This window comes from Phyllobates terribilis, unplaced genomic scaffold (assembly GCF_046119375.1).
Source record: "Phyllobates terribilis strain yellow unplaced genomic scaffold, ASM4611937v1 Scaffold_4__5_contigs__length_816908805, whole genome shotgun sequence".
Classification (NCBI taxonomy): Eukaryota; Metazoa; Chordata; class Amphibia; order Anura; family Dendrobatidae; genus Phyllobates; species Phyllobates terribilis.
In genome coordinates this window covers 214,034,127-214,047,183 of record NW_027362764.1, presented here as the reverse complement: position 1 = coordinate 214,047,183, position 13,057 = coordinate 214,034,127, and the positions used below count along the sequence as shown (strand labels likewise).

Sequence of the window (13,057 nt, the reverse complement as noted above, 5' to 3'; positions counted from 1 at the left end):
GACCTGATAAATTGTGCCTGTGGTGGATTACACATTACAGTGGTTTGACATGATATCAATGAAAAGTAGTAAGATTACATTATAATGAAATTGTTGGTATGGCGCTGGTGTAAGCATTACATTTATTCAGGGCGACACAATCAATCTATGTACAGATTCAGCTGAGGTTATTGTCAGTACTGGAGCACAGACGGTCTGATGAATAAGCCGTGCTAAGTCTCAGGATGGCCGGCAGCCTGGCTGACAGAAATGAGGCATCATTAAGTGGCTTAGCACCTCCAGTAAACAAGGCCCGGCTCTTCCTTCCCCATTACTTGCTTTCCTGATGTACTTGTTGATCTGAATGCTAAACATTGTGAAGAGGAGTTTGGGTGATCGATCACTGGGTGGTCTTAATCAGCAGAGCTTGCTGGTGTTAAAATATGTGAAGCCTCCAATGTAAAGATATGTTTTGGATTTTTATGCAATATATTAGAATATGGTTTTGAGAATTTGAATATTTTCCTTCCTCCTTTTGTGCATAAATCATGCACAAAAAGAGGAAGGAAAATGTTCTAAATTTCAAAACCTTATTCCAATATATTCCATTAAAATCTCTCTCTCGTTAAATTGTCTGCCAGTTGTCTCTGCCGGTCTTTGGCGAATTCACCATTCCTTGAAAAGAACAGAAAACAATGGTCCATTAGTCCATTGCCATACTTGCTAGCATCATCTCGGAGGCCAGTAGTGGTACATCTTTGCTCCAGGAGGGTAAAGAGAGATTGTCAGGGATCCTCAAAGCATCGGTGCCAGCGCAGCAGGGACATTTGCAGCTAAAATGAACCTGTTAGTCTGATTCCTGTTACCTAAACCATACACGGCATGAATCAGTGTTTCGCCATCCCTGCCCGGCTTCTCTCAGCGCTGCATTAGGTGATTGACAGGTCTCTCCTATAGCATAAAGCCGGTCAATCACCTAGAGTGACACGGGAGGAAAAGCCACCCGGGGATGGATCTTTAAAGTATATACTCTCTGAAATGCTGGAGTGTTTCAGAGAAAAATATACCTGGTTGCACTTGTACAGTCAGTCTCTGATTCATGCTGCCTGTTATTTGGGCAGCATGAATCAGGTGACAGGTTCCCCCCCCATAAGTCATTTTTTTATTAGAAAAAAGGGAAGTTTTTGTGGGTAAGATGATTAATGTATAATCACTTTGTTATCCCTTTCCCTCCTCATTTTGTGTCTGGTATTATAGTACATAAATGCTAATCCTGATCAAAGGGTGAATTCGCCTGTATTTTATGGATCGCTTAGAGCCGCATCTCCCAGCCTGTCCGCAGGTCTCCTGATGAAAGCAAAGTCTCGTAGGCATATATGAAGCGATCATCTCAGATCAGGAGACTTGCCGGTAGTTGCAGTCGTAACAAGGACAAAAAAGTACTACTAATAGCTGACATGATTGGGCTGGCGGAGGATCCATGGGCCGAAAAAGACAAGCGTCTGCCAGATTGCGAAATGCATATTGACATTGATCTCCAATTCATGCTCCTGCTGCATCTGCTGTTGGAGTGAACAAGTTGGACAAAAACTGGATCAAAACATAAAATGTGAAGGCCTGAGTCTGTGACTTGTCTGAGGACTCTTAGCTGCATTTCTCTTTGAATTAGTGAACTGAAGGGGAAAAAAACAAAACAAAAAGGTCATTCTTATGTTTGGCAAGTTTTAAATTTACGATAAATTCTATCTTAATAATCAAAATCTAACAAACCCACCCAAATTGTCATTGCTCTGCCACTATGATGAAGCCGGAAAAAGGGAAATAAAGAACGCTGTGTGAACAGAGCCTAATATGTTGGATTCCTGAGCTGCGTTTTGACTGTCCCCATGGTGGTGTTCCCTGGCTTGTCCAGTGGAATTGGGGCCAGAGTGGCCAATCACCAAATGCTGCTGTAATATGCTATCTCCTAGTGACATAATTGCTGCAGCCAACAATGTGCACTGATGAAGTGGCTTCTTACGCTGGAGATAACAAAATGTGGTGAAGCATCTCAGAATTGAAATAGTTTTTGGCTCTTTGAGCATGTTAGCAGTCATTTTACTGGAAAATTAGTTTTACCATCCCTAATTTTAATCCAGAGACACCAGATTGAATATCCCTATCTCACTGTAAGCTAAAAGGGAAAAATATCATTTGAACATTGTCCAAATTCTCTTGTAGACATTTAGATGACTTTGCCTGAAGTGCAATTTCTGTTGTCTGCTAGAAATATCCCAGTTCTAATCTCCAGTTTTAGATCAGTCAGGACATTTTCTACATACCAAATACTTATTTGTGCTTCTTTTAACAGAAATGTAGGTTTTATAAATGATCTTTTCTGGCAACAGTCTGACAAATAGAGACGTCAGCTGATAATTGGAATCTGTCACCATATTTTTGTTACCACATGATGTAGGGGCAGAGACCTTGATTCCAGCAGTGTATCACTTACTGGGCTGCTTTCTGCAGTATAAATAAGGTAAAGAACAAAACATTTGCCAAAAAAGATCATTACAAAATGTAACTCTCATGTGGTGCTCAGCTACAGGCACCCAAACTGTAAGTCCACATGTGCTGGCAAATCTGAACTTGTGCTGTTCAATCAATAGTTTTCAACCAGGATGCTGTTTGGGTCAGGAGACTTGTGGTCGGGCCAGTAGTCGCGGTCTGTACGCTGGCCATGAAATATCGATATACTGTGTGAAGCTAGCCTTCGAGGAAGGCTGCAGGGATGAAATGGGCCGGAGGGTTAGATGATGGACAGCTGTCAATATAGTAGAGGGGGTACTTGGGTGACTTGGTCCGCAGAGTGTGGGTTGAGAATTCAGCACTTGGACACTACAGTTTGTTTTTGAAGGCTGCATAGAAGCTCAGTGTGTACAAGGCTGTGGCTTCTACTCTGCTCATTATACTTCAAGTGTGCTAGTAAACACAAAGTGAAATCTGTATGTTTGAATACTAATTTGACTTTCATTTTTTTTCTGTGGAAAAAGCCATGACATGTACAACATGTTGCCCAACCTCTAGTTTGCTCATTGCTGGGATAGTCCGAGAACGCTGTATGTCGTTGCTTCAGCAAAGCATAATGTGGTGAATGGGGTCACATTATAAGGTACCGTGACTAACAATTCAGAAAATGAAATGGTTTCATTTTTGGCAACTGGCTTGTCATGGTCACAGTACCTTACAGATTGCAATGCAATCCTGTTCTCCAGCATTATGCTTTCATATAGCAGCGACATACCATTTTTGGCTGCAGGACTTGTCACGGCCATAGTCACTGTGTAGCTGAAGCCTAGTGAAAAATGATTTACTAATTTTTGGTACTTGTAGATCATGTCTGACATAACATATTGACTGATATCACAATATTTACGTGTTTTGATGTTCAGGCACATAAAATGATTTTATATATTAATGTGTGCTTGAGTTTGTGTGGCGATATTATCCAATGCTTTTAGACTTCATCACAATTGTAAATACAAGTGTTTTTTTTGTTTTTTTTTTCCCAAAAGAACAAGTTATCCCGTCTATAAGGCACTGTTCTCCGGCAGTCCCACAGACAATCAATTGAGCAGATGTCGAGCGTGCTAACTTTTGCTCCATGCAAGAGAGGGCTGCAGCTCTATTTTCAGGATCACTGGGGGTCTCAGAGGTCAGAACCCCATTGATTATTTCATTTTCCTATGGATAGGTCATAACTTGTTGTTTTGGGAAAACCCTTTACATTTAGAGTGTCACTGTATGTTTTACAGACAGTCCAATAAGAATATTTGCGTTGTTGTATTACTGTTTTCTATGTTCAAAGGTCGTGTTTGATTTTTGTTCATTTAGGAGAAAATGAAAGCCGCATCATTTATGTTTCTGTGATAGTTGTAGAGAAGATGCATTTCTTCCATGTCCTTGGTCTTTTTGGCACAGGTCTTATTTCCTTTGTGACTTTTCCTGCGTGCTGCACTAAACCTGGCAATGTCTGTTGATCTCCCTTGTAGCACTCAGACTTCCGTCAGGCTCGTTTCCTTTTAATCTTGCGAGTCTGGTTCACAAACTGTTCTGTAATTCGGCACAACTCCATCATCTGTGTCATTTTCATTGTAATTCAAATTTGGAATCAACACATCATTTTCAGGAAAAGCTATTTGGAAAGCCTCTTTCTTGCGACTGTTATTTCTAGATAAATTATGGTTGGCTATTATAAAATGCATATTCTGGACATTAGGGAACTAAGCGAAGACGACTGGGAGGAAATGATAATTCTGTTTCTGCAGTTTTTTGTTGGATTCACATGCAGTTCTTTTGCTTTATGTATTTCATTACACCCAGGCTTTATGGCTTGTGGAGCAGAAATAAGGGTTCATGTATAATCATTGGTAGATAATATTACAATGACCTTATGTTGTAGTTATTCGTTGTTTGTGTTATAACAGGGCCATTAAACCTATAGAAAAAGACCGTACAAAGTTTATTTCTGAATGCTGTCACTGGTTATTTACTACACTTAAAGTATTTGTCCCATGTCCTGAAGTAGGACGGCACCACACCCCAGCCCCCGGCTTCCTGGTCGTTGAGGGGCGGACGCTCCTGCTTGAATGACAGATTGCTGCGCTGCTCGCCCAAGCTTTGCACTTCCATTGCTGCTGTAGGAGCAGCTTTGTCTCTGCAGCATCAGAAGCACAATAGCACTGACGTTGGATGGAATTAGGTGCTAACAGCGCGATCCAGCAGTCCTGGCTGTCAGTGCTTACAAGCTGAATAGAAAAGAGCTTGTAAGCGCTGCACAGATTCAACATCCACTGCTAGACCACAGCAAGTGGCTGGGTCCCCCTAGCAATGAGCTGTAAACAAAAGTCTTAATATCTCAAGACTGACTGCAAATTTTAATGAATAGTCAATTGAAAATGTGCTTCTTTTAGCAAACGTTATCTGATAATGAAGATGGAAATCGCCCTTTAACAGACTTGGCTAAGGCCATTTTCACAAAGCAGCATTTAGATGCAGGTTTTACATCAGTGTTTGTAGCTCAAAATTGTGAAAACAAAACCGAGGCATAAATCTTCCTATTATACTCTTCCTGTTTATGTTCCACTCCTCTTTGACTTCCATACAAAATATTACAGTGGCCTAAGACTTTATTCACATGGCCACATCTTGAAAGGTTTTCTTGTATTTTTTTTTTTCCTTGACAGGTTCCACTGTCCACTATCTACTATATAGCAAAAAAATGTGATACGTCACCATCACGATGGTGGAATCACCAAAACAATGACACAGATTTTACATTGTCCGTTCTTGTTTGATTCAGCTATACCCTGTAATGTTGGTGGGGATAATCGGGTGTATGTAGAGAGTGTTGGACAGCCAGCCTGATCTAATAGTATGGGCACATATCCGTGTGACTGGCTGCTTTCTAAAAGCCTTATATGTGCGCATTTATAATACTAAGAACCCACCCCCCACATGAAGGATAGCTGTGTGAGTGAGTAGTTGTTCTTCAGTATTCTGTGTTTGTACCTCATATCACTAAGACCTGACTGCATCCTGCACTATATTTATATTGTAACCACGTATTGGTATATATGGCTGTTCTTTGATGCAAGATCATTCTAGCTGTTGACTATAACCACAGTTATTTTCTTAAGCACGTGCTGTGCAATTTATTTATTTTTATATTCCTAAATTTACTGGTATTTTATATTTAACATTTAAACTATGTAACCTATAAATACCACAAATCTGTATGATAAAACACTCTAGGTTTAGTTCATGTGATCTGTGTGGAGCATCCATTGCTGATTCTATGTGTTAAAAAAGCCTAAACAAAAATAGTGTAGCAGTAATGGACACCATAAGATAAATCTGTCAATATAATCAATGGATTATGATCTGTGTCTGATCTGGCTCTGCAGTTATTTTAATTTATTATGATAGCTGCAGACATGAACCCAGTTCATTGCAGTCTATGCTTTCATATACTATGACCTAATTTCTATTGTCATTCTAATGGAAAGCCAATTAACCTGGAGAAATCCCCAATGAAATCTACCGCAGTACTATTGTATTCTAGTTATTACTATTATTTAGCTTTTTCCTGCATTCATTGATCAGAAGCTTCTGCCATTTAAGTATCATAATGCTGCTGCTAGTTTTATAATTTGTTCCCACCCCTCCCAGTAAATCGCCCAGCATTGTGGGATATTATGTAAGTTACTTTGCCATGTGATGTTTCCCCTAGTCTGCTGTGGGCATCATAGCGCACTGTATTGTATGTGATGTACAACATGTATGCTGTGTGCATTTAATGAAGTTCTCCCATAATTATAGGCTGGTTTTGCTGTCAGAGTATGGGCCACGATGGCATGGACTGGCGGGTCGCGAATCACGGACTGGCGCGAGTCTCCTAACCTCTCATACGTTTGAGGCTGTTGAGTTTGGGTCGGGAGGCAAGAGGTCCAAGCATTGGACCATAAAACGCAGTGTGTGAAACCAGCCTTAGGCTATGTTCACAATTTGCGTTCTTGCTATACTAAACATGTACTGTACAGAAATGACATATGTAATCTGCACGAAAATAACGCACCAAAACCTGTTTTTTGTAAGCAGCTTCTTTACTGCCAAGAGAGCAGGTTTTGTCTGCAGAAAAAAAACGCCGCAAGAATGCCTCGTGTGAACTTAGCATAACTCTTAGATCTTTGCATACAATGCTATTTAGTGAAAATGTTCCATATGTATTACAATGGATGTATATGCCCCCAGCGTATACAGCAGGCAGGGGCCATAGACTTGATGTGAGCAGAGCCTTACTAATACCTGAGCCAGTTTGTTGTGCTCCACAGCCAGTAATGTGAGGTTTCATCAAGCTGTAATCTAGCTGCTGTTCACACTATGAGCCCTGCTGGTAAATACTTCTCAACTTGCATTTTATTCTTTTCAGATAAACGACTGGTTAAAATGTAATTGGATCCTTATTGCGCTGTTATGTTATTGCCCTTGTTCTTTAGACCAATTGACAGCCCTTGGTTCTAGTTTAACAGCTGTGACCTCAAGTCCGGAGGGGGAAATTTCCCTGAAAACGAACTTTGCGCTTTACCTACTGTAAGCAAATCTGTGCCTGCCAATGTTAACCCTTCTCAGTCTGTACTAGTAATGAAGCCAGTAGGGGGGAAAAAAATCATCAGGAACAAGTTTATCTTCTAGTTTAAAAAGTGACACATAAGTGAACCCAGACAGACCCTGTAATGATCAATGGCGTTCCTCTGATTCCATCTGCACCAAAATTCATTCTCTCTGCCAAAGGGACATATATTGTTGAAAAATTGTTATATTCTTTCTCATAGTTTTATATCATAAATGAATCCAGTAATTTTCAGTTACTTTTCCTATCTGCATGATGGTCTGTGCTGATATAACAGTCACATGATGCCAGTCTCTATTTCGGGGCAGGGGTGTAACATTACTGCAGCAGGTTGTGGTTAGAATGTACTGTGACTTATAGAACTAAGAATGCAAGTAACTGTTTACTTGCTGGTCTGTGACTTAATAGCAGAGCTTCTCAAACTGTAAGGAGACCCCCTAGTTGTTGGGGTGCCACAGTGCCCTAGGTGGTTTGGACAGAAGTCTCCTAAGCTACATAAATCTCTGCAACTGTAATAGTGTTAGGGATAGAAACATAGTTGAGTGGTTTTAATCTATACTGTTATACAGCATTCAGTACAGCAAGATTTATAATCTTGGTTCTCTAACCACGTGTGATGTGGCCCAGACATCACCATATTCTGGCTTGTGAGACTGGCATAGAAAAGGATGGAGAAACCCTGCTTTATAAGGTACAGTCAGAGGGACGTCTTACATCGCAATTCTCGGACTGGCCGTCGGGTATACTGGCGTGCATAGAAATACATGCTGTCACACTCAGGTCATGAGACTAGACAGCCAGTCCAAGGTTTGTGATGCAATCCTTGTTCAAGTAATATGGCCATCTAACTGCCCCCTTAATGTCATTATCGTGTGTTACAATAAGTGATAAAATGAAACAGAACTACTAACATACATATTTTCTATGCTTTATTGGTTGTAGGCTTGATTTCATTGAGCCCATTAAAGGGGTTCCCCAGGAATAGAAAAAACTTAAATGAATCTAATTGTCAAATCTCACAACTTTTGTCTAAGAAGCCAATTACAACAGTAGATTAAAATGGCCGCAGTCTTGTTATAGTGGTATAAACCTGTTCTAACATTAATAGGACATGCGCCTGTGGGCGTGTGCATAAGAAGCTCTGCTGCTGTGACCTGAGATGGCTTATGTTATGTACTGTCAAGCTATCTCAGGTCACAGCAGAGGCTCAGCATTCAGGACAGGATGGACAGCAGCCTCTTAAAGGGATCCTGGCACCAGTTTTGTCCTATATGAAATAAAACAATCACATTATTCAGCGCCTGTGCTGCATTCCGTAAATGCTCTTATAACCCCCTGATTCCCCCTGTAGACTCCCCAAAACCTTTATAAATTCTCCCGCACTGCATGTTAATCCGGGCAGTCCAGTCCGATGGGCGTGGTTTCCGACCTGTCCATCCCCCCTTCCCGGCTGCTGCTCACCAGCCTCCTTCTTTAATTGACGTGGAAGACACTTCACATCATTAATACTGCCAGCCGAAATTTTGCTCCTGCTCCCAGAAATCGCAGCTTGTGCCTGTGCACTATGCTTTTCCCTACTGCGGGCACAGCTGAAAACATAAGTGCACATGCGCCCACAGTAGGACACAGCATTAGTTCATATAGAACAAAGCTGGTGACATGTTTCCTGTAGAGCCGCACCGCTGGTATCTATATTATTAGGTAGGACATGTTGACTGAGCAGACAGCAGTGTGAGCAGCCTCTTCTTACATCAGCACCTCTGGTATCTCTAGCAGTAGATCAGATAGACAGGGTGCACATCAGTGTAAGCAGCTTCTTCTTAATCTATATCCTTGCTATCTTTACCAGTATTTTTGTTCCTACACATAAAAAGTGGATGGAGGTATAGGATCTTCTTATAAGCTGACAAGATTTGTAACCGGTCTGGTTATTATTGGCTGCGTCTCTGCCGCCACCTGTCTCTCAAACATTTATTCTTCTGTGCTGAGAATTCAGATGCATATTTTCTCATATTTGCAGGTGTCCTGCTGAGTTTGTATCTGTGTATTAAGTCTTATTTGTAACATTTGTTCTTTTAGGCTGTGTGCCCACTATGCATTTTTCAAGTGTTTTTGCTGCGGAATTTCCGCAGCGTAAACGCTTGGTAATCCATGCCCAATGATCCCCAATGAAAATCTGCATGTCCTGTGTCCATGCTGAGGATTTTTCCGCAGCGGATTTTACTTGCGGAAAAATCCGCAGCATGTCCATTATTTGGGCGTTTCTGCATGCGGATTTGAGGTCCCAAAGCATTTGAAAAACGCAAGTCAAATCCGCATGTAAAAACGCTGCAAAAACGCATGTAAAATCCGCAAGCGTTTTTTTTACTGCCAAGAACATGCAGAAACGCTGCAGAAATTTTCTGCTTCAATTCTGCATCATGGGCACATACCCTTAACATTTAATTACTAGTAATTTCATATTTTTGAATACACACTGGTCTTGAATACCTTTTTGTAAGTGTTTTCTTGTGTGTGATATGAACAGAATATTAAATGTTTGGTCTAATTTTAAATTGGATCATTCTGCTTAGAAGTTGTTTTTTTTATTTTTTCTATATTCCCTTAGGCTATGGGTACTGACAGCAAAAAGCTGCCAAATCTGACAGATTGCAAGCTAGCTTCAAGTTTTTCACGACTTAAAATTAAATCTACGGGGGAGAAGAAACCTGCGACCAAGAATCCAACAGTGTGTGATTTTTTTTTTTTTTTAATATAGATTTTTTTTTTTTTTATGTTGCGCTACACCCCGCCTTTTAGCACTGGCCTAAAAAAGTGAAACTAAGGGGAGAATTGCAAAACTTCAGGATAAACCGTTTGGTGAACAGTCTATGCACACGTGGTCTGTGTCTGGGAGTTTGTAGCTTGTAGCGTGACTGTGTAAACAATCCTGTCTACTACTTAAACAATGTTACAATTAGATTGTTAATGTGCCCAGACTTATTTTAAGGTCGTGACTGTCATTTCTCTAATGACCCTCTAGGACAGCACCACAGGAGGATGACTCCCCAACCTAATAGGGACAGGAAACACAAAGAGGTCAAATAGCCCCTCCATTACCCCCTCTCCAGTGCTTTTCTTGTCCCTATAGGGCATTAGGAGGTCATCATGCGGTGCTCTGTGGCCGGTGGCAGAGCCTGCTATATACCTGGAATTTGGGCTGGGCAGTGGAGGGCAATTGCTGCACTTTCCACCTCGCTTGTTGCTCCTGTCTCCTTCCGACACAGGACCTTGTCATTCCTCCTGTGCCTTCGACTAAAGTGTAATGGCTGCAGGCTAGGGGCCTATCTGAGCTCCAAAGCTTTACTCCTCCTCCCAGCTTTACTCCTCCTCCCAGCTTTACTCCTCCCTCCTCCGTGTGCCGGTAGAGGCGATTGCTGGAAGTGTCATCAAACGCCGGGTTCTCCTATACTGCGTCACTTCCGGTTGCGTTCCAGGGTGGAACGGATGATCGGTTTTTCTATGTTCTAGTTGGATTACATGTGGGGGGGATTCAGCAGACAGGTTCTCCACTAGTGATTGCAAGCGATCCTCCCTTGTTTTCACCTTCAAACCAGAGGGAGGAGTCTTATCCAGTGGAATGAGGTTGCGCTGGGTCCAGTCACTTGGATGGAAGTGTCCCAGCCAGAAGACACCTTAAGGTAGGACCTATCCTTTCTTCGCGCTCACCATCTGCAGAGCAAAGCGCTAACCCAGTCCCAGTAACTTTCCTGGCATTGGTAAGTCTTTCTGTTTGGTGTAGGTTGTATTTCTTTAGGTTTACCTGCTTCCTTCTCCCCTCTTTCAGGGGGACAAGGATCCTGCACCAAAAAGTAAAGTTAAAGCGGCAAGCTGTAAATGTGCAATTTGTGCTAGAAACCTTTCATCCTCCCTTAGGAAACCACTATGCTAGGGATACACAGACAAGGTCGTTAAAGAAGAACAGCCTTAATGGAAGAGAGTAAGGCGGTGGTTCACCAAGAGATTCAATCTTCCCTGGCCTCCTTTTCCCCATCCACATCCTGGTCCCCTTTGGGGGCAAAGAGAAAAATTTAATCCAGAAGAGGAGTCGGACTCCGGAAGAGGGAAAATTAACCTCGACCCCGGACTTCGCCCTGGAGAACAAGAAATATTATTTCTCATCTGAAGAGATGCAGGAACTCCTTACAGCAGTAAGGAATACTATGGAAGTGGAAGAAGCGAAGACCACTCAGACGGTCCAGGACAAAATTTTGGGAGGCTCAGATCAAAAAAGAAGATGGTGTTTCAAAAACAAAAATATTGAAAGTGTGATCTTGAATGAGTGGGAATTCCCTGAGAAATGTTTTGGTATTCCTGGCGAACTAAAAAACAGATTCCCAGTAGAAGAGGAGATATCCAGTTGTTAGTCCAAGATACCCAATGTCAACATCCAGGTGGTGAGACTGGCTAAAAAGACGACCTTGCTGTTTCATCGGAAAATGGACAGCCTGTCGAGAAAATCCTGGGAAACTTTGGCAGCTTTACTGAAAACAAAAGCTGTTTCTACATGTGTGGCGAGATCTATGTTCTGGTGGAGTCAATTAGAAGATCCTCTCAGAATGGGCACTTCCTTAGAGGGTCTACAAGCTTCCCTGCCTCTCTTCTCCAGAAGGTCACAGGATTCCTGGCAGAGTCAGTGAGAGTGGCAGCGAGATCATCCGTTCTGTCGAACTGTATGAGGCAAACACTCTGGCTGAAATTGTGGAATGGGGATGTGGTTTCCAAAGTTTAGCTTTGTGCCATTTCCATCCAGGGAGAATACATGTTTGGCCCGGCGCTAGATGTTCAGATAAAAAAAATCTTTACCTGAACCGAAAAACTTCAGAAGGAAATACTTTCGTCCACTACAGAACCAGCCCCTTCAATACAGAGGCAGGGCTGTGGAGTTGGAGTCGTGGAGTCGGAGTCTAAATCGAAGTCGGTATAAAATGGACCGACTCCAACTCCTAAAATATACAGTATAATAAATTGGGTACAGTAGTTCAATGCAGTTTGTGGGGAACATTTTTTTCATAATTTGGAAAAGTTATGAAATGTCTTATAAAAGTCTGTCCTATTCCTGATCTAAGGGTCTAGACTTTTAGCTGAGACGAATCTGTGCTACAGTAAATTTATCACTTAAACATGAGCCATGTATGAGCGAGTTGGAGTTGGAGTCGGAGTCATGGAAATTGAGGAGTCTGAGTTGGAGTCGGAGGTTTGGCTTACAGACCCCACAGCGCTGTTAACAGAGGTAAGGGAAAATCGGGATGATGGAGTTAGCCCAAAGGGGGACGAGGCAGAAACATCTCTTGCAACCAGCAACAGAATAAACAATGACACCAGAACGATAGGGGGCTGGATTTATGGATTCTTCCCCCAGTGGTATTTGAACAACTCCACTGATTTGTTCAAATCAGTGGATCCTGAAATCTGTCAGAGAAGGAGTAAGAATAGAGTTCTCCTCCTTTCCCCAGCAAAGTCTGGCAGTAACTCACCTTTCTTCCCAGGATTATGAAACTCCCTGATGTCCGGTCTCCAGGAATTGCTCTCTTTGGGAGAAATCTCTCCAGTTCCAGAGATAGAAAGTGGCAGAGGTCATTATTCCCGACTATTCCTTGGAAGAAAAGCAAACTAAGTTTGCAAAATAATCATAAACCTAAAGCTTCTAAACTAATACATCACCTACTTAAGGTTCAAGATGGAAGTCCATAAAATCTACCGTCCCTCTGATGGGGGAGAACTTCATCAAGGCTACCATCGGCTTACAAGATGCCTATTATGTTCCCAACCATCTAACCTACTGGAAATTCTTAAGATTCGTGGTTACCCAAGGAAGGCAGATATTACACTTTCAGTTCAATGTTCTGCTGTTCAGAATATCATAAT

General features: G+C 41.9%; 1 protein-coding gene across 2 annotated transcripts in view; it reads left to right on the top strand.

The window, feature by feature from the left end:
• ZNRF2 (zinc and ring finger 2) overlaps positions 1-13,057 on the top strand; it is a 99,825-nt gene that overhangs the window by 2,584 nt on the left and 84,184 nt on the right. The gene's annotated exons all lie outside the window — the stretch shown is intronic.